Source organism: Argopecten irradians, chromosome 2, assembly GCF_041381155.1.
Source record: "Argopecten irradians isolate NY chromosome 2, Ai_NY, whole genome shotgun sequence".
NCBI classification, from domain to species: Eukaryota; Metazoa; Mollusca; class Bivalvia; order Pectinida; family Pectinidae; genus Argopecten; species Argopecten irradians.
This window is the reverse complement of record NC_091135.1, coordinates 49,131,608-49,155,540: the sequence shown is the minus strand read 5'-3', so window position 1 is coordinate 49,155,540 and position 23,933 is coordinate 49,131,608. Positions and strand designations below refer to the sequence as shown.

The window sequence follows — 23,933 nt, the reverse complement described above, 5'->3', positions numbered from 1 at the left end:
GTCCGATCAGTTGGAGGAGCTCTAGCCGTAAGTAAATGTTTGAATACAGTAAGCCAATAAGGTTTTTACCAATGGCTCACTAGTCGCTGTATCACTGCTGGTAACAATTATATCTGAGTTTTCTATGCAGTTCCGATGGTAGTTAAGTGCATACTGAAAGACACAATTTTATCTTAAACTTTTCCATGTAACATTGTTCTAATAAAATGATCCAAAGCTTATATTAATATTGGAGTAGGTCCATTTACAACATTATGGTCATTTAGGACCAAACCAATTTATAAAAAAATATGTAAATCACGATGGATATATTTTGAAATTTAGGAACATTTGTGGTCATTTAATAGCATTTGAAAAAGATGTAAAAAGAAAATTACCGTTCATAAAATAACATACGGATAAAAGTATTAAAACTGATGACATTATAATAAAAAGACTCACGAAAAACATCGACATTTTCTTTTTTATTTTTTCTCGAATATATTTAAATTACGCTCTGTATAATACTATTCGTTTTATTATACGGGACCCCTGCGAGACGTTGATGAATAATTCATGAAGATTCATGAATAATTCATGAATATTTTTCAATTATTCATGAATATTTTCATGCAATGCATGAACTTAAAACTTCATGAATAATTTAGGGGAAAAAATTTCATGAACATCCATGAATCCTTTCTTTCATGAATTCATGAACGTTCATGAATCTCTTAATTATGAATTCATGAACATTCATGAACAACCCATTTATGAAAATTCATAAAACGTTCATGACTATTTAAAGAATATTCATGAACTTAAAACCACCATGAATAATAATGAATGTTTATTCGTGATAATTAATGAGTTATTCATGAACTTCAACTTACACAAACAACTCATGAATATTCTTGAAACTTCATGAACTAGAACAAGTCATGAATATTCATGAACTTGATTCATTTTCACGAAGTTTAACTAATGCAATTTGGAGTAAGCGGCATTTAAATTTCATGAATTCTAATTGGGGGTTCAGAAATGAAATTTTCTATCAAACCAATGACAATTCTATTGGAATCAATTCAATATTTGATGAAACAAATCCTCATGACAATAAGTATAATCCATATATTAATATATAACATAAGAAGATTACCAACAGTTTACTGTGTTCATTACATTTAAACAAATAACAAAATCTGTTTTCAGTGATACACAGCAATTGATTTCATTATACATTCAAGTTAATTAGTATTTGTCCAAAATAAACCTATAGTTGTAAAGTATGATAGTTGATAGTTGACAAACTTTCACAAACCAATATCTATGCATAATCACTATAGAAATATCAGTTTGCAACAATTTTATGTTGATAAGAACTGCAGATAAATCAAAACTTACTGAAAGTATTCATCTGTGCTTAAAGAAATCCAGGAATGGAATAATCCGTTCATTAATGTGCCAAAACTTCCATTTTAAGATTAATAATGTTTCCCCTTCAACATACAGCAGCCATTTTGGATTGTGACTGTTTTGGCGGGAAATAGATATAGAAGTCACGTGACTTAAGTGGTCATGTGACTACAGTGGATATTCATTAAAATTCATCAAAATGAATGAAATAGCATGTCAAGAATCATTCATGAAGTTTTATTCCTAACTGATATTCATTAAAATTCTTAAAAATGAATGAAACAGTTTCATCCATTTTGAAGAATTTTAATGAATATTAGTCATGCATAAAACTTCATGGGTAATTCTTGACACATTGATCATGAACAATCATGAATGTTTCATGGATTCATCAAACTTCATGAATAGTTCATGAGAGTCATTTGATGAATATTCATGAACTTTTTTTCATGAACCACAATCTGCTAATATTTTTGAAAGTTCATGAATCATTCATGAATATTCATGATATCATGAATACCATCTCGCATGAGGAGTTTTCCTCTGTCCAGATAGGCACGAGTTACAGCAACTTTCTTTCTACGATCTCCCAACTACAGAAATAGGTTTGGTTGTCCTTACAAAAAATATTTGTTGTGCAACTAGAAGCAGACTCCATCTTTATGAAAGATACATAACTTCCGACGCCGGTGTAATATTGTCATTTTGCACCACTAACTTTGACAAATATCTATTTAAGACATCCAATTACTAAAAAACGCATTTAGCTTTATAAAATGACTGCTTGATCCAACCTTTTTCTCATCTGAGATTATACGGCTCTGGGTCGATTGTTTGTTTGATTCAATTAACGTCCTTTTAACAGCTAGGGTCATGTAAGGACAGCCTCTCATGTATGCGGTGTATTTCATGTATGTAGTGCGAGGTGCGTGTTTTGCAAGACTGCAGTACATATGTGTATATTCTTGTTGTGTGTTCTTGTATAGTGGAACTATTGTCCTTTTTATAGTGCTATATCACTGAAGCATGCCGCTGAAGACACAAAGCAACACACCCCGCCCGGTCACATTATACTGACAACGGGCGAACCAGTCGTCCCACTCTATGTTTGCTGAGCGCTTAGCAGGAGCAGAAACTACCATTTTTATAGACGTTGGTGTGTCTCGGTCAGGGGACAGAACCCAGAGCCTTCCTCACAGGCCAAAAGTGAGGTGGTGCCAAGGGAGGCATAAGGATAGATAAAGTCAGTTGGAAAGAAGAGAAAAGATAAGATCCTTAATTTAGTCGCCTTCTACGATCATGCAATAGGGACAGTAGGTACAATTCTAACGCCCTACTTGAACTAAAACTTGAATACTTACAAAATTGTTTTCCCCGTATCTAGATGTGTTTGTTCGTCTTGTAAGCTTTGCTGTGTAGGTTTACTTTTTTAAGTTACTCATTACATGCCAGAACATTCCTATGCAGATGCAGAATGTATTAATTGATTGATGCTAATATAAATCTACATCATGCAACCGCAAACAGTAAATCACATACTGTGAGTGGGTCTGCTGGTTAAATTAAGGGTAATAAATATTAATATTGACGAATTATTATTATTAAGAAAGAAATTTAAATCAATAAATATTTGCAGAAAATCCATCATGAACATATTTTTCATTTAAATATACTAAGCCTGCACTTTCTTAATCGTGTCAGGTGGCGCTTTGAGATGCCACACGAACACATGTTGGCTACCTACATAAATGTTCAGAGATATAAATCTTTACTCTGATGTAACGGTGTCTATTGATGGTACATATCATAGGATGTCTGCAGCACATAACAGTAGATTGGTTGTCTGCAGCACATACCATGGCCAGTAGATTGGTTGAGAGATAACACGCAACATGAAAATTTCAGAGATGCTAGAGGGGAGGTAACCCTTACATCCTCTTGAATCTGAATCGTGCAACATGTTTTGCTACCCAGTTCAGTCAGATTGTCTATATCTTATTCTGACAAACCAATTTAACATAGTTTGTCGTCGGTAAAAGTGATTATTTGTGTGTCATAAAAAAACAATGACTATATTCGCCTTTTTGTCCTATCTAATTGTTTTAGATAAAAGTTCCACGATTTTTCAGTGGTGTACATAGGATTTTCGTCAAGTTTAAATTTAAACTACATTGTATGTAAAAGCGATATCATGCAGCTACGGGACTGAATCATGAGTTGAGTTCCAATCAATTTAAAACGTATTTCTGCGTTTTAACAATATAACTTGCTTTTAAGTGATGGGAAATACAACTACAGAATAGTTTTACATTCTTTGACAAATAACTACCAAATGTTTGGTTTGGTTTATTAGTTTAACATCCTATTAACAACCAGGGTCATTTAAGAGAGGACTTTCATATACGTGGTGTCTTGTGTGTTTCAAGTGTGTTACATATTTGATACTGCTATATCACTGGAGCATGCCGCTTAAGACACCAAGCAACATACCTCATCCGGTGAACCAGTCGTCCCACTCCCCTGAAGCAAAGCATGCGTAGAAACTACCAATTTTAGAGAATATCGTACGTCTAAGCAAGGGCATAGAACCTTCCTCACAGGGGCGAACGCTCAACTGAAGGCCAAATTAGGGGCGGTGTCAAGGAAGACGTTAGGAGGAATAAAGTAAATTAGGAAGAAGAGAAAATGTAAGATCCAAACTTAAGTCGCCTTTTACATTCAATAGGACAGCAGGTAACAATTTTGATTTCTACGTGCAGGATATCGGACCAAATTCAACAATTTCTAATAGTTCTATCATTGTATACTTTTAGTCAACGTAATATTGTACGCTTGTAAGCTTTAAACCTTTCTGTCATTGGAGCAGGATAGGTAGCATTACAAAAACGTTTCATTTTCATGGTATAGACTGATAATCCCGCGTTTAATGTAGTGGAAAAGTTTATATTTCCTTGTATGAAAAATTGGGCTTCAGTTGGCTTTAGACTTTGGCTGAAATATCCATTTCCATGGAACGTAATATACATCTAGGTTGTTGACAACAGAATGGGAATCATTATTGTATCGTAAACTTAAGATATACCACTAGGGCATTTGAAATATCTTCACTTTACGAACTGTTGACATTTTCCCTTGTAAAACCGTAATGGAGTTGTATTGATTCGATTGGTCAGTCTCCAGAGATCATATGACCTAGTAGACGAAATAAACATGTACTATTTTACTGCGATGTTAGGGTTCTCAATGGAGTCGTAGAAATGTTATGAGAATTAGGCCCTGTAAGTATAGAGTTATACCTCCATTTGTAGAGGAAGTTGAGAACTCGGTCGTCTCTGTAATCACAGATACATGTTTGCTTAGACTAGTGCAATTCAAAGACGTTCTGACCACGTCAATCCTTGCGTCGCCAAGGACACGTCAGCATTATATTTGAGCAGATGCAATAGTTTCTATAGTAAAGTCTTACATGGAAGAAGTTATACTGTTTCTGAGTTTTTATGGATTTCGTCTTAAAGCCCCATTATGTTTTGCGGTGAAACAATATCGCCATAAAGTACCAAACTTTGCTGAATAGTAGAGCATATATCCTTATGAACAGTGAATATGCTGACTCTTTTGCAAGTGCAAGATTGTCAGCATTTTCACTTTGTGGCGTAAATTCTGACGAATCCCCACAATAGGGAAAATATTTTGTAATAATTTGTAAAATTTTAATTTTTATCTTTATTTTTCTCTATTTGAAAAGAGAACAGCTATGTTTATTGGAATGGTCATTTTTAGAGTCTCCAGTTACAATGTATGTGTTAATTGAATATGGAGTACTAATTATTATGATGTTATGACCATTCCATTATTTTGTATGTATTAATTGATAACTTTCATGTGATTTTTACACATATAACATGGTTTACTTTTAATAAACCGTCATCTTATATAAGATGTTATCATCTTTATAAGATGGCCATTTTCAATTCACACATATGTGTCGAGTTTTATGTGGAGCATGCATGAATGCAAGCTATGCATATAGCTTATTTTATGCAGCGACACATGCCATTATTATTGATAATTAAAGTTCGTATTTTTTTCTGTTTTAAGTCATATATACATATGTGCACCCTTTATGTGGCCTCTTATAGTTACCCTCTGTAGAGCCTCAATATAAGGCGCTCTCTCATTGGCTGTTATATAAATACTGATCGCTGATTGGTTGTTATATTAAGCTTCATCTCAGCAAAAAAAAAAATTTCACAGGCGCCATCATTTTCACCTCATTTTACGATTAATTTTTACAATTTCGGAAAGTTTAAAACCCACCATACTTCCCACCCTTTAATTCAAACTTTTCTTTACATCATCTTGGGTGACGTCGTAAATTCTGACGAATCCCCACAATAGGGAAAATATTTTGTAATAATTTGTAAAATTTTAATTTTTATCTTTATTTTTCTCTATTTGAAAAGAGAACAGCTATGTTTATTGGAATGGTCATTTTAGAGTCTCCAGTTACAATGTATGTGTTAATTGAATATGGAGTACTAATTATTATGATGTTATGACCATTCCATTATTTTGTATGTATTAATTGATAACTTTCATGTGATTTTTACACATATAACATGGTTTACTTTTAATAAACCGTCATCTTATATAAGATGTTATCATCTTTATAAGATGGCCATTTTCAATTCACACATATGTGTCGAGTTTTATGTGGAGCATGCATAAATATCCTTATGAAAATATCCGCTAATAAAAAATGTCCAACATTTCCATGTTTTTTCAAAATCAATAGAAAACCCCTCTTCGGAAAGGGGGAATCCGCAGCACATAAAAAGTGGAATTTCCCTAACAAACTTCAACCTCATGCATGGTGAACGCAACTCGCCAAATACGTGTCAGCGAACACACATGCGTCTGTTGGAACGTGGTGAAGAGGGAGACCAATTCTTCAAACAACGACAATTTAGCGGTCAAGTTGCTCGATCGCGATCGACTGCACGTTACGAACCGACGCATTCCACGCGTGGACCTACAAATACATGTTGTATATATATATGTATTTACATGAAGTTTCTATATAAAACTAGACTAAAACTATTCAAAAAGTTTTTTGTTCTTGAAATAAAAGCAAGCAATTTACAAAATTATTATTACAATGGTATTTGCTGATCTAATGTATTTTGTAATAAAGATTTATAGATACCTATAGGGCCTAATCTAGCTTTATTGAAATGTGTTACCTGATGATGAGGCCTCCCATGGGGTGACTCGACAAAACTCGTAAACAAATGAAAGTAAACACAAATACGCCATGTCGTTACCTGCTATATAGATATTACACTTTGTTTCTTTTTATAATAATACAGCGATGTATACATACGAAGTCTGGTACGCCTACATGTTCTACTCCATCGAAGACAGAACAACAGGGTCAACGAGGATATCGGCATATATATATCGGAAATATCCCTGACAAGTGATTATGATCATGAATTACTAACTGAGTACAACCACATTGTAGCATAAGATTTATGAACTTTGTAGTTATTATATGCAGAAACATATATACAAAATATATGTTTATGCTACATGTAAAGATACATGTATATGAACCACAGGTGTATTACTCTATATATATGTAATACTCCGTTTTCATAAGTCTGGTAAAGTCCTAGGCATCACGAACTTATTTTTTCTTACATATTTTATTAGCGTATAAACTTTTAGACTTGCTCCATAAACTTTTTCTATGAAAACAAATGAGCTGAATGCTAATAAACATAATTCACGTTCAGCGTAAAATGGAATGCACACTCGTGAAATTAGAGAAATTTCAGTTTCAATTTCATGTTCTTTTTTTACTACGTGCATGTATACGGTACGGTACCTACGGTACTAAGAATTACGTACTGACGGCAAATGATAGTCCACCAGGTAGCATCAAGGGTCAAAATAATATGTGTTGTGTCTTTGATTAGTTTAATTCGTTCTACACTAAAACCAAATGAAGAACCTTTCATAAGGGATGTAAATGTATATTTCAGCAAAGTGTGATGAAAGCGTAATGGGACTTTGACACAGATTTCGTCCGCTATGGTTTTTAATTTGCACTAAACCATAAATTAACGCGTAGTATTTCAACACTAGCCGGGGAGGGATGAGGAAAATAAAAAAAATAAGTAACAAAATGTTGAAAGGTTCAATGTCCCTTTTACACAGAAACTTTACAAAAAAAGTCTTTCCAGGCGTCTAATATAAAGCTATGCTTATTCTGTACCCAGTGCGTAGGTCCATTCGCTTGTTGTCAGTAAATAGGCGTTGGATGGTCTACAAAGTGCAAACTATATTGTTACCTTTCAACATATCTCGATATTAAGATTTTATTCTTTTCAACACCTGAGCATGACCTCATCATTTTGTAAAACTGTTATTATCAGTTGACTTTTATCCATATCATAAACTATTTCAAAAATATTATAGAGTATTTTTGATCTAGTACACGTGTCCTTACCAATACCTATAACACGTACTGTTATTGACTATATATCTACTTTTTGAGAGTATACAATGTTTCGCCAATTCTAATTATCATCCGTAACAGATAGTTACAAACACGTTAATTCCCTGAAACACCGTACAAAGTGTAAAGGATTGCACAGCTTTTGCATAATAAGGTGCGGACTTTATCATATCTTGCTACCACACATCATACAGACCACCACGTGTATAAATGCCAGTGGTCTCTCCAAATCGTTACTAGAAACAGTTGGTATACGGAATGAATAATTGGCTCGTACTCAAACTACCCTGTCGGAGATAACCTGTTGATATTCAATCTGCTTAAAGATAACAGGCTGCCAGTGGTGGTATATGTTTGAAGGATAGCTTTGTAATTTGAAAGTACTTGTTTTTTCTATGTCATTTTCAGTTTTGCTGTCTTAGTTTATGTGTTCAATTCCATGATCCCTGTGGATTATACATTCGATAAAATATCACAAGCAGATATGAAATCTACATAAATCATTCATTTGTATCATTTGACATTACTGGTTTTTTTTATATTTCTAATTGCTGGGCGTCATTACCGAATGTTTTACAAGAATCCTTGGTTTGTATAGTGGCACAGTAGTCGTGAGTTATGATATATGGAACCTTTTTGTCTGATATATAGTTAAGTGGTCATTGAATTCAGAATCCGTATTTACTACACAGCGGTTGGTTTTGCTTTTACAAGCCTGACAGAGCTGGGAAATCGGATATTATCCGCAGTTACGTATCAACTATTTTGCTAGCATTTGGATGAGCTATATATATTATATATGATGGTATTATCTACTCAAGTATCCCACGTGTGAAGTCCCTATTCATTGACCAACAAGCCTACCTACTATGCATAGAAGTACTTCCTATCGTCCTATGGAGTCCAAGCTATTTATAACATATCTTACTAGGAGTTTATTTTCCTATCTCCACCAGTTGCGATGTTTTCGCCAGTTTTTATCAAATTGATTTTGACATTTCTAGGGAGCTCAGTAGTGAGACAAAATGCCTCATTTTATTACTGTTTTATTTGGCTTTAGTGTTTCGCCAGCTTTCCTATCTCACGCCGAGTTGATCTGTTATTTTACAATATTCCTCGGTATATACCTATTTTTAGACTGACTCATGCGCTGTTAGAAACTCAATTAACGAAGAACATACTGACATAACGCTGTGACTCCGTGTTCGTTTACATGTCATGGTAATGTTTTACCGGTTTGAAAAGGTATATAATGCGCAGAAATATGTAGTAATTATATCATTTTCCTATCCCCATCCAAGGCCAAGATTTAAGACATTTTAATATATGCTAAAAGTTATGGGAGCTGCAGGGCACCTGCCTTTGTTTCCTGCGTGTGTTCGAAGGTTGTTGTATGACGTGAAACAATACTTCGGAACTATAGAGCATTTTCTTCAACTGATAAGATTCTGGCATTAGTAAAATGTTTCAACTAACATTAATTATTATTATTGCCCTTAAAATGGATTTTCCTGTAAGTACGACCAGTATGTCTGAAAAGTTGTTAAATACACGTTAAATCTTCAATTGAGTGGCTTAATAGTCATTTACCACAATATGGCCAATAGCGTTCAGTGTGGTAAATTAAGTCAGAACTATCGTGGGATTTTAATTTACTCTCCATGTGATTGATATTTAGGTATTTTCTAAAGTGTTTTAGTAATATTCTATAGAATCTGTTTGTTTCGCAAAATTTCACAAGCTAACCTCCTTCAAACATATTGGCTATAATTAAGTGCACTACAAACAAACTCGCTCTTTCGAATTATTTTTTTAGTAGAAATAATAAAATTGCATAATAAGATTTTTTTTTACTGTCTCAAGGAAAAAATCGTCAAAACACATATTACTCAAATCTCATTAATTTCGAACTTAAAAACCAAAAGTTTAATATCACACCAATATACGACTCGCTTTGGGTGGATTGGAAAGAGGGTCGAAACACCGTTCGTCGGGAGGCTATAGAGAGGTATTGATTGTACTATCTGGGACGATTACAACCAGGACACGTTAAACAAAGCTATATATACATTGGCAAGTCGGGAACGTAATCTAAAACGTGTTCTGTTTTGGTTCAGTGACTGGTGATAGACATTTTGGCAAGCAATAGAAACATACGTTTTGTCTCTCACACACAGTGGTACGTGATGCAGCTACAGAGGTGGTTTTATCTCTCCTTATATATTTGATTTCTATTGAACCGATACGTCTTCGGACATGTTCTGTTTCTAATAAAACACTGCAAATGATGATTGGATACATTTAACAACTCCTTTATATACATTTAAGTAAAAGAAATTCGGTACATCTTGGCACTACCATCACCTCAGGAATTAGCTGGTTAGTAGCATCACAGTAATTACCTGGTTAGTGTCATCACAGTAATTACCTGTTTAGTGTCATCCCAGCAATTAGCTGGTTAGTATTATCCCAGTAATTAGCTGGTTAGTGTCATAACAGTAATTAGCTGGTTAGTGTCATCACAGTGATTACCTGGTTAGTGTCATAACAGTAATTAGCTGGTTAGTGTCATCATAGTAGTTACCTGGTTTGTGTCTTCACAGTGATTACCTGGTTAGTGTCATCACAGTAATTAAATGGTTAGTGTCATCACAGTAATTACCTGGTAAGTGTCATCACAGTAATTACCTGGTTAGTGCCATCACAGTAATTACCTGGTTAGTGCCATCACAATTATTACCTGGTTAGTGTCATCACAGTAATTACCTGGTTAGTGTCATCATAGTAGTTACCTGGTTTGTGTCTACAGTTTTCACACAGTAATTACCTGGTTAGTGTATTACCTGGTAGTGTCATCACAGTAATTACCTGGTTCAGTAACTGGTACATCACAGTAATTACCTGGTTAGTGTCATCACAGTAATTAGCTGGTTAGTGTCATCACAGTAATTACCTGGTTAGTGTCATCACAGTAATTACCTGGTTAGTGTCATCACAGTAATTACCTGGTTAGTGTCATCACAGTAATTACCTGGTAAGTGTCATCACAGTAATTACCTGGTTAGTGTCATCACAGTAATTACCTGGTTAGTGTCATCACAGTAATTACCTGGTTAGTGTCATCACAGTAATTAGCTGGTTAGTGTCATCACAGTAATTACCTGGTTAGTGTCATCACAGTTATTACCTGGTTAGTGTCATCACAGTAATTACCTGGTTAGTGTCATCACAGTAATTACCTGGTTAGTGTCATCACAGTAATTACCTGGTTTGTGTCTTCACAGTAATTACCTGGTTAGTGTCATCACAGTAATTACCTGGTTAGTGTCATCACAGTAATTACCTGGTTTGTGTCTTCACAGTAATTACCTGGTTAGTGTCATCACAGTAATTACCTGGTTAGTGTCATCACAGTAATTACCTGGTTAGTGTCATCACAGTAATTACCTGGTTAGTGTCATCACAGTAATTACCTGGTTAGTGTCATCACAGTAATTACCTGGTTAGTGTCATCACAGTAATTACCTGGTTAGTGTCATCACAGTAATTACCTGGTTTGTGTCTTCACAGTGATTACCTGGTTAGTGTCATCACAGTAATTACCTGGTTAGTGTCATCACAGTGATTACCTGGTTAGTGTCATCACAGTAATTACCTGGTTAGTATCATCACAGTAATTACCTGGTAAGTGTCATCACAATTATTACCTGGTTAGTGTCATCATAGTAGTTACCTGGTTTGTGTCTTCACAGTGATTACCTGGTTAGTGTCATCACAGTAATTACCTGGTAAGTGTCATCATAGTAGTTACCTGGTTTGTGTCTTCACAGTAATTACCTGGTTAGTGTCATCACAGTAATTACCTGGTTAGTGTCATCATAGTAGTTACCTGGTTTGTGTCTTCACAGTTATTACCTGTTTAGTGTCATCATAGTAGTTACCTGGTTTGTGTCTTCACAGTGATTACCTGGTTAGTGTCATCACAGTAATTAGCTGGTTAGTGTCATCACAGTTATTACCTGGTTAGTGTCATCATAGTAATTACCTGGTGAGTATCATTACAGTTATTACCTGGTTAGTGTCATCACAGTAATTACCTGGTTAGTGTCATCATAGTATTACCTGGTTTGTGTCTTCACAGTAATTACCTGGTTAGTGTCATCCAGTAATTACCTGGTTAGTGTCATCACAGTATTATGGTTGTTCTCATCACAGTAATTATGGTTAGTGTCATCACAGTAATTACTGGTTAGTGTCATCACAGTATTACTGTTAGTGTCATCACAGTGGTTAGTGTCATCACAGTATTACTGGTTAGTGTCTCACAGTAATTACCTGGTTTGTGTCATCACAGTAATTACCTGGTTAGTGTCATCACAGTAATTACCTGGTTAGTGTCATCACAGTAATTACCTGGTTAGTGTCATCACAGTAATTACCTGGTTAGTGTCATCACAGTAATTACCTGGTTAGTGTCATCACAGTAATTAGCTGGTTAGTGTCATCACAGTAATTACCTGGTTAGTGTCATCACAGTAATTACCTGGTTAGTGTCATCACAGTAATTACCTGGTTTGGTGTCATCACAGTAATTACCTGGTTAGTGTCATCACAGTAATTACCTGGTTAGTGTCATCACAGTAATTACCTGGTTAGTGTCATCACAGTAATTAGCTGGTTAGTGTCATCACAGTAATTAGCTGGTTAGTGTCATCACAGTAATTAGCTGGTTAGTGTCATCACAGTTATTACCTGGTTAGTGTTATCACAGTAATTACCTGGTTAGTGTAATCACAGTTATTACCTGGTTTGGTGTCATCACAGTAATTACCTGGTTAGTGTCATCACAGTAATTACCTGGTTTGTGTCATCACAGTAATTACCTGGTTAGTGTCATCACAGTAATTACCTGGTTTGTGTCTTCACAGTAATTACCTGGTTAGTGTCATCACAGTAATTACCTGGTTAGTGTCATCACAGTAATTACCTGGTTAGTGTCATCACAGTAATTACCTGGTTAGTGTCATCACAGTTATTACCTGGTTAGTGTCATCACAGTAATTACCTGGTTAGTGTCACAGTAATTACTGGTTAGTTCATCACAGTAATTACCTGGTTAGTGTCATCACAGTAATTACCTGGTTAGTATCATCACAGTAATTACCTGGTGAGGTGGTGGTTAGTGTCATCACAGTAATTACCTGGTTAGTATCATCACAGTAATTACCTGGTTTGGTGTCATCACAGTAATTAGCTGGTTAGTGTCATCACAGTAATTAGCTGGTTAGTGTCATCACAGTAATTAGCTGGTTAGTGTCATCACAGTAATTAGCTGGTTAGTGTCATCACAGTAATTAGCTGGTTAGTGTCATCACAGTAATTAGCTGGTTAGTGTCATCACAGTAATTACCTGGTTAGTGTCATCACAATAATTAGCTGGTTAGTGTCATCACAGTAATTACCTGGTTAGTGTCATCACAGTAATTACCTGGTTAGTGTCATTACAGTAATTACCTGGTTAGTATCATCACAGTAATTACCTGGTTTGGTGTCATCACAGTAATTACCTGGTTAGTGTCATCACAGTAATTAGCTGGTTAGTGTCATCACAGTAATTAGCTGGTTAGTATCATCACAGTAATTACCTGGTTAGTGTCATCACAGTAATTAGCTGGTTAGTATCATCACAGTAATTACCTTGTTAGTGTCATCACAGTAATTAGCTGGTTAGTGTCATCACAGTAATTAGCTGGTTAGTGTCATAACAGTAATTACCTGGTTTGGTGTCATCCCAGTAATTACCTGGTTAGTGTCATCCCAGTAATTAGCTGGTTAGTGTCATCACAGTAATTAGCTGGTTAGTGTCACCACAGTAATTACCTGGTTAGTATCATCACAGTAATTAGCTGGTAAGTGTCATCACAGTAATTACCTGGTTTGGTGTCATCACAGTAATTACCTTGTTAGTGTCATAACAGTAATTAGCTGGTTAGTATCATCACAGTAATTACCTGGTTAGTGTCATAACAGTAATTACCTGGTTAGTGTCATCACAGTAATTACCTGGTTAGTGTCATAACAGTAATTAGCTGGTTAGTGTCATCCGAGTAATTAGCTGGTTAGTGTCATCACAGTAAATACCTGGTTAGTGTTATCACAGTAATTAGCTGGTTAGTGTCATCACAGTAATTACCTGGTTAGTATCATCACAGTGATTACCTGGTTAGTGTCATCACAGTAATTACCTGGTTAGTGTCATCACAGTAATTAGCTGGTTAGTGTCATCACAGTAATTACCTGGTTAGTGTCATCACAGTAATTACCTGGTTAGTATCATCACAGTAATTACCTGGTTAGTGTCATCACAGTAAATACCTGGTTAGTGTTATCACAGTAAATACCTGGTTAGTGTAATCACAATAATTACCTGGTTAGTGTCATCAGTGCTTCCTAAGACTACAGTCTTCTATTTCAGTGGTAATGGTGCATCATTACTAACAAACTTGAATGTCAATATCGACGTCCATTTTTTATTGTGTTTGTTATACTGAACACCAGTAAGAAAATTATTATTCCATTTTAAGGCCGAAACAAAAGTTTGATTCTTTTCGAACGTAATGGCTTTAGCTTTTATTTCATTTTATATTTTAAATTATTGCAAGGTATTATTGTTATATCTTCTTAAATCCAGTGTAACATGTTGTATCAGTTCATGACAATATCTATTGTATGTTAATGTTCACTCACTGTCATGTTTGTTGATTAAAACATTTTCAAATGAAGGTACTATAACTACTTTACATAATGTATAATGCTTAGTCCATACCCTTGTGATAATTTCAAACTTATACGTCATCACTTGCGTTCAAAATCTTCTTTGATTCAAACTTACCAAATAAAACATGATGTTTTAACTACATCGCAATTGAGGTTCGTGTATTTTATATAAAAGGCAGCCCATAGCAATATTGATGCCATAGAAGACTTCGGCGCCAAATGTGAATGTGTTCTTATTGAAGCACAGTTCAAGCACTTGCTGTTAAAACAGTTTTGCTGCTGTCTTTATGGTTAATATCCTACTAACATCAGTTCTAGCAGTGGACACAAGTCTGGCACGGCCAATAGTTTTCACATAAATCGAATATGCCTGTTTTCATGATTCTACTAAGATATTATCAGAATAATCAACAAAAACACAAACCCAAACCAGACTTACATGCGACGTAATGTATACCGTTATGCTATATTTCTTTCTGCACATGTTCCCACCGGGAGAACTATCGTGTATATTAAGTCACTTCTATGATATATATATATAACGTATAAATCAAAAGTTCAAAGTATGTGTGTATGGATTATATAGTTACCCGCATGTCTGATACCTCGACTATTTATTACGACAAATCACTCATATTAGCTACTTCAATATTAAACATGCAACTCTCCGATTGAAACATTCAACAATGCCTTTAAAAATATTGCCTTGGATTTGTGCGTGTAAGGAAACATTATCTCCCAGGCTAGGTTTAATGTATGGAAATGTTATCCGACACGAAAAGAAGCGATCAGGAAAGCTGAGCATTTTCAATGTTAGAGACTAAGTCTGAATATCTGTGTTTTCCTCTTGGCTCCGCCGGTGTGGTATGGAAGTGTAGTTTTGTATAGTCTGGTATGGTAGGTTTATAGTTCAGGGTAACAGTCAAGACAGACATTTAATTACGTACAAACAAGCAAACGAATCGTGGGACGTCGGCAGTGACTTGTGCCCGAATATATTCGTCCCACCATCTGGCGGACCTCTGCTATTCTTAACCACCCACATACAGAGAATCATTTGGTCGCTTCTAGAGCTGTGAACTTTCTCCTCGACACATTTTCTTCCTGGTGTCTATTGGATTATTATAACAGTGCTGAATTTGTGGCAAATACCATGTTGTGTTCTATTGTGACGTCATTCTGTTCGGATATATTACCAAATCATATTTAAACAAAATAAATTATATGCCAGTGAGCGAAGCTGATTCATGCTTTATGCATAGTAGACGTCACTTCCGTTTTGTTTCCATAACAACAGAACAAGACAGTGTTAATAGTTCTTATCTATATGCATATAATCTATCAAAATGAGATTCAGTTATATTCATCTATGGACACCAGGGAATTCGTTACCTCCGATTTTCAGAAATAGGAGGAATTCATAAAAGTATAAAAGTTTCTACAGACAATATGATGGAGATGTTGGATTTGTTTTCTTCTAAAAACAACCAATTAATTTGTAACTTGTAGTCGTTTGTTCATTAATATAAACATTTACGCTTACATAAAATTACTTAAAATTGCGAGAGGAAAAAGTCCTTCTATTTTCTTGTATCCCTTTTTTGATCACGGAATATAAAACAAAAGACGGATTTAAATCTTTTCTCAAATGATTTGAATCGATGTTCGAACAACGCCGGTATCGCTCATTTAAATTCATCTTGTGGTGCAATTTTAAAGTCAATAAAGAACCTCGCATAGAACTCCCCAGCCGCACATCATATAGAATCTCTATTATTGTGATTATTTGAAGTGCACTGTGGACTACGTACGGATTCGTGACATTATACATGATGGAATATAACCAAGTGAATTTCCTGAACCCTATTCGGGTGGCGTTGGTGACGGTCGTATCCGGGCAAATCATGACAAGGTACGTAACTTCATTGTTTATTGGATATTATCATATAGTTCACATGGTAATCAATTATCAGGTTCGTACATCGGCTAACTGTTCCCTGCCATAATTTACTTGGGAAGTCCATTTTAGTAATCAAGGAAAATTATAAACATATTCAAATAAAAACATTCGCCCATTAGAGTTCATGTAGTTTTAATTTTTAATGTTTTAACACTATATCGTCACTGAATGAGCACTTGGTATTTGTTCATCGAGAGTAGAAGTGTGAACCCTGTTTGAACCAAAGTTATTTCGGATAAAGGTGGAAATTCGAATGGATGCATAGTATTTGTTATGCCAAAAATTTGTTTATTTATAAAGATGGGGGAAATGAATCACATCCGGTACAGATTAGCGGACGTGGATATCTTAACCCTGGGTACAGTGTTTAGCTGGTCATTTCTCAGTAAAACCTTAATCTGAACACCATTGTATTTGGTGTATTTAGTCGTAGGTTAGAATCCGCGAATATAAAAACCGCGTAATGGTTTTGAATAAAGTTACATTACATCGTTAATATCTAAATCGCAAAAAGACATTTGTAAATCGCCATGAACTTGTCGTTAGCCATGAAAACGTTAAATTAAGTCGCCACGACAATACGTTTACAGAAACCAATGTACAAATACATCGTATAATTTTTAACTATAATATATCAAAAACGAAAAAAGGAAATAAATTATACTCTCTTACAAACGTTTCAATATATTCTAGACAACAATTTTAATATTTCCGAGTGTATCATATGATGTATAATGATCGCATACACTCCAAAATGAAGCAATGCTTCAATGTGGTGGAAAGATTAGTGTAAAACGAGTACAGTAAAACTGAATAAGGCCCAGGATAAAACAGAATGGCATGTACCATTGGAATCGTTTATGATGTGTATGGGTCAACGACCACATTTGTTTGACCTACATATCTAAGGTAAATTGGCGCCAGTCATGATTACATAGTAATAACTTATATTTTGTAAAATTGGACGGGCATGTTTTCTTAATGACTCGCTGATGCTACTTTCTCGGAATTGTATTATGATATGATAAACTTTAACGGTACACATAATAAATTACACACAATACAGGATATCTGTATTACTGCAGGGCGGGAAAATGTAACATATATTAGTTGATAAAGCTTTCGGCCTTGTCAGGTCAAGATCAAAGTATTTTATGTAGAAATGTTGTGTCTTCATTATCCAAACAACACATCTGTGAAAATTTCAATATCTAGAATCACAGTAGAGGTTTACGGTTGTCAAGTAAAGTAATCATCATGGTCACAGAATAAAGATGATTTTTACCAGTTTCAGAGTCAAGGCCAGTATTTCTATATTTTTTATAATTTTGTGGTTGAAGGTAGATTTTGTTAGGCGTCTTTCGTATTTCACTGACTACATCTACAAATCTACAAATACTTCTAATATTTAAACAAATTAGTCTCAGCATTGCGAGACAGTCAAAGCCTCCGTTGCTTTTTCATATTGTAAAATAGATGAATTTGTCAATGCAGGGACCGGTACATAGGATTGCTTCAGCGATACTAACAATGTTTGTATGTATTATATTTCAGTATGAAATTTCTTAAATCGAACTGCTGTTTTACGTCTAGCCACCAAATGCAATCTCTATGTGCACGTTCTTATATAACGGCGATCTTTACCAATTGCCAAACCGATATCGAGATGCTGTTTACAAAAACAATCTATAATATGTCATTCCGAAACTCAATAAAGAACAATTTCCATACAGAAGAAATGTTATTGAAATTTTCCGTTATGCAAGTCGTCTTTTCAAAACATATTTGAAAATTATAAAAAGCTAACAAACAGAGAGCATTTTAGATACGTTTCTTTGTATGTATATCATACATAGCCTTAAACAACATCGTTAAAATTACGATGGAAAAGATAAGCCAGATATGCATTTAACATCCATCATATTTATGTTTTAATATATTTTAAAAACAATATTTCTTTTTAAAATAATCAGTTCGCCCTGCTGTAACTCACAGTTGTGATATCGGTTACTCATGGACATTAAAGGAATGTAACAAAGCGTTATCCGTGAATACAAGGTGACTTCTAGTTTACTCTACGCTCAAGCATACAGTGTATGGAATCTCTTAAAAGAATCTCGGCAATTGTATTTTGAGATGTCATATAATGTATGTACTGCAATGCATCATTTTCTTCTATACGTCAAGATTTGTCTTGTTCTGAAAGCGCCTTGACAATAAATCACACAAAATGAAAGTCATGCACAATCAAACACAAGTAAAGCATGTTTTGTAATCATTTTCCAAGAAATAGGAGTAAGACCTGAAGTATTGTCCCGTCTGACACGTGGTACTATCTCACATTCAATCGAATTAAGAAGGATGTTAAAGGATAAAAATAAACTAAAAGTAGAAAAAAAATCTCTCTTCTCACAGAGTCGACATGCACGGCGATGCTTGTAATAAATGAAATACGAGCATTAGCTTAGGGCTAACACTGGTAATTGTGCCAAAAGAAGCCAATATCCGTGCATGTATTTAATTAGTATTCTATCCTGATATGTTATCACTGACAGGCCCGCCGAGTTGATCACGTGATTTACGGGGTTACGTAACGACAACAAAAGGACACATATTTATCTTTTGTTAGGCCTGGACCGAATTTAACCAGATCACAGCAACAGTGCATACTGAGATTGAACGATTCACTCTTGGCTTTTCATCAAATAAAATCCCACTAAAAGTAGTGGATAAAAATACTCGTTGATATGAGTGCAAGTAAATTTTTCCGGAAGTTGCCAGCAATGCTGATACACAATGTCGACCTGTCTGCGGACGTCCTGATATTAGATCGATATCTTGCACACCAAAGGCCAGTTTGGTGTTGGAAGCACCTGATAAACTTGCCGCAGACACCTCTGCTGACAGCTCATGTCATAACTGTCTGTACTGAAAATTCTTTAACCGGTAAAATACTTCTTCGGAATGGGTTTCCTTAACAGAGAAAATGTCAAAACTCAATAATTCATACATATCATATGGTTTAGGTACTGCTGATAAAACATTTTTAACTGACACCTTGGCTAATTTCGTATGCTGGCTCTATTTCTACACAATTAAAACGGTAATGATCAGAAAGCGACGCTGGTCACGAGACTGCTTAATTAAGCTGAAAAAACCATTGACCACAGACAAAAGACTATTAACATGGGTGCATGTGGTGAAATTTCAGCAACTTATTATGAATTAGTTTTCTCGTGTTTTGGGATTAGCAACATATACATTGTAAACACACATGCCCTCTAATAAAGAAAAAAATTACAATTATCTTCTCCATACTTCCTCTTAATTGTGATACCTTTTTACGCTCCGAACTTACAGATAACATACAGAGTTACTATATTTTAAATGTAAATTAGTACATATAAAAAGACGAATTTCAATGGTGTTATCAGAAGATGGTACATTTTCATGATGTCTAATTATAGTCAATATATATATATTTATAACCATTGACTATTCTAGTTTGGTCTGTGTAAACATCAGCCAGACAAACCATATTAAGTCATTGTAAATACACACTCTATGATTTCACTTCGACTATTAGCCTTTTTATTTCAACATTATGTATTGGTGGTTGTCCAACATGTGCATGCTTGATATATTCCCGTGATTCATTCGGTGGATTCTACTTCATGTTATGTTATTTTTATGATTGTAGGGAATTTATTTTTTGTATGAAAAGAAGGCTAGTCTGTAATTGCTGTTCTGAATCTGCTTCCGGTTTTCCGGTCTGCTTCATGATTATACTTCCGGTATTAGATCGATAATGGTACAGATCAATATGTTTGTTCAATATCATTTTTCTAACTCAGAATATCGAAACGTGCATCAAAGAATTTTACAACCATAAAGAACATCTGCAGTCATATCATACTTTGGCTTAACAACATAACCCCCCCCCCAAAAAAAAAAAAAAAAAAAAAAAAAAAACGCGATCGATCAATCAAATGTGACCCCAAAAAAGTTTATAGATGAACACGGATGCATGCGCATTCAAATTATGATAAATCATTAAGCCTCAAGAAAGTATTGCCGTATTGTGTGACTATACGACATGAATTACATGAATTGTCCATTTCCTTTATCGGTTAGTCTGTACCACGTTGACCGTGGTATAGTCATAAGAACCTATAGTTGATACAGTATTGGATAAAATGTTGTCAGAAAGAAAACATCAGTTTGTAATGATACCTATCTGAACTTGGTGCTCCGGAAAAGGTTTAGCTTTTGGAATGACGATCAGTATACCAAAGTTGACGGAAATAGATATAAATCAAAGTGGTAAATGAGGAAAAGTGTAATGTGACACATGACTACAAGAGTACATAAATTCTTTTAGTATTTCTCCAATGCTATAAGAAAGATCTCGTTAAACATTTGAACATTAAACTATAATGATATGATATGTATTGTCTACACTTATATCGGGACTGTGTAGGGATGTATGCATTTTATATCAATATTGACCATATATGCCGTATAAGTTAGTTTAATGCTTATTATATACAAACGTTTATCAATGGTTAGATCGTTGATTGGATAGTATAGTTAAATCAAGAAAAAACAGTTTGATATCAATGTTTAATCAAGAAATGAAAACCTATTATGTTTGTATCAATTCATGTTTTTCAATCTTTTTTAGCGTCTGTCTTTGCTTTCAATTTGGTCTATGGGCATTGTTGATAGGGTTTGTTTTTACATTCGCGGTGTAAACTCAGATAAAGCACTAGAATCGTTTCTGCTGTCACTATTGCACGATCGTAGGTGGCGATTAACGGTTTTGATCTTAACATTCCAACTAATGTCTTCTTTAGCACCGTCTTTTTTTTGAGTTGATCGCTGTGAACTTGCCTATGGGTTTTGTCCCCATGGTCGAAAACATCATTGTCTATTCATGTGATGGTCTCTGTCCTGATAGCGCTCGCCATAAAGGAATTAGGACAACCCTAGGTTTGCCTGTTTTTAGAAATACGTGACTTGGTGGGGAATGGTGTTCGGTGTCGTTGGCAGCATGTTGCAGTGTGATATATGTATCACTTAAATTTGCAAGAGTTCCGCATACATGGACTTTTAACATGCCCTACATCGAATACAGAAAAGGCTCGAGCATATCCAACCAAACAAACTTTCATTCAAGTTTTTCTTTGTAAACGTCAATGCTTAAATGTGACGTTAATGTACTTTGTGTTAAACTACGGGCGATTTACGTACATTGCCAGACAAAAAAAAACATTACAAAACCACGTGTAATTCTAAATGTATGTCTGTTTTTAATAATCGACGATTACCATACCATAATACTTCCTGGGTTAATGTTCCGTGTAATCATGTTGAATATTAAAACTGATAATAAAATGGATTATGTCAGGTTTAACGAGAGGATACTTTTCGTGTATACTGCATGTTTATACCCCATCACCCCTGTATTATTGCTCTACTTACTTGTGTTATGGCCACTTAATCATGTATATATACAAACGCCACCTGATCTACGCCATTAATCTTGTTCGTTCTATCAGGGGTTTAAGTCCCGTTACCCGGCACAATGCCATAAAATGTATAAGAAGTTTATGTTTCTGAGTGATTTTATTCACAATGAATATAGTAAAGGGCAATTTCTACAATGATGATATACATTCATGTAACAAACTATTGTTTCGATGTGTCTATGGTACCAATAAGAGTTCAGTATATATCAGTATTACCTTTGCTATAACCCCCAGTAGAACGATACGATCTCCCTTCCCTTTCTCAATCCTATTCTTCAGATAACATTATCAGAGAGCAACCAGGAGACGATATCGTGTTTCTCCATTCCGTACATTTTATCCATACTACTTTCCAGAGTTTCATCAGTGTACGAGCAAGCAACCGGATGACTCTTATATATATATATCGTTATATAATGTTGGTTATAATTCTAAAATTGGTTGGTTGAAGGATTTAGATTAACGTCCCATTAACAACATCTATTATCATGTAAGGTCGGTCTCCCCTGTATGTATGGGATTGCGCACTTGTATAAATGTCTGTATGAGGCTGTGGTACTGTATTCCGTCTTAGCATATTCCAGAATTGCCTCCCTTTCGGGTAGGTAACCATTGTGACGTCATTATTTTGTGAGCGCAACTCACGTCGTTTGCTCTGAAAAGTATAATGTTACACTCTTAAACGCATGACGTCACAATCAATACCTACCCGCAAGGGCAGATAAATCTGTAATATACAAATACGGGATACTTGTGTTGTGTCTCGTTGTAATAATATGACTTTTTGTAGTACTTTCACCACTGAAGCACCCCGCCAAAGACAAAGAACAACATACCAAGAGCTTAAATATAATACTGAATAATACTGAATTATTACAGATTACCTAACATAACAGTTTTTAACATTAAATTCCAATCTTAAGAGGTGATTTTGTGATGAGCAGACTGTGGTACGTCATTGACGATTATTCAGACTAAAACGTCCTTTTCGGTAGGTAAAATTGTCCATGTAAGCTTTATCCGGCAAGCTTGATTAGATGTTGAATTTCAATACCAAAAGCGTCAAACACCCATTGTTGTATTGGTCACTTTGTATTTTACTGCCTACCGATTGCTATCTATTATTACAAAAGCGACTATTATCCGGAATGCCTGGAACATTATACATGCTTATCCTGTCCATCAGACATTATAGAAGCTAGTTCTCCGGAATACATAATGTTAACCGGACGTTCGAGACGCTTTCCAGGTGGATGAGATCTGTCGTTGTTGCTAAGAGCAGCTTCGGAATGAGGAAGTATTCCTGGCCGGCTTTAATGAAAGAGGCTGATGTAGCACCATAATCATTTGATAGGAGGTCGACCCGGACGCGTGAATACCCATAAACTAGGACTTTTCCTCTGTATAACTCAATTTACACAAATCATTGTCGACTTCGACTGTGTAGCAATATGTTATATGGAGTAAGTAGCCACGTTACCGAATCGTATATAAGGTTAGTATAACTGTTATATACCAATACGTTTACTTCAATTTACCAGTTTTATATTTATTGTAGATTGCGTGTTTGGTATTAATCTTATCCTTTTTTATAACAGTTGATGGCCATTACTTAAGCTTATTGCATAACTGAAATCCTAATGAAACGCTTATCGAATAGTTAATGACACATCGAACATAGCAATGCTAATTTGATAAAACAGATAGTATATCGATAAAGCATCATATCCAGGCCGTCTACATCACC

At 35.0% G+C, this 23,933-nt stretch overlaps 1 protein-coding gene across 4 annotated transcripts in view; it reads left to right on the top strand.

The window, feature by feature from the left end:
* LOC138315789 (short transient receptor potential channel 7-like) overlaps positions 1–23,933 on the top strand; it is a 106,850-nt gene that overhangs the window by 28,687 nt on the left and 54,230 nt on the right. Inside the window, exon 1 of one of the 4 annotated variants that reach the window (XM_069257055.1) lies at positions 15,575–16,607. The exons of 2 other annotated variants lie outside the window; for them this stretch is intronic. The gene's annotated coding sequence lies outside the window, so the exon portion shown is untranslated. Of the gene's footprint in view, positions 1–15,574; positions 16,608–23,525; positions 23,682–23,933 lie in introns of those variants that run through there. One more of the 4 variants, XM_069257057.1, reaches the window with a different exon arrangement.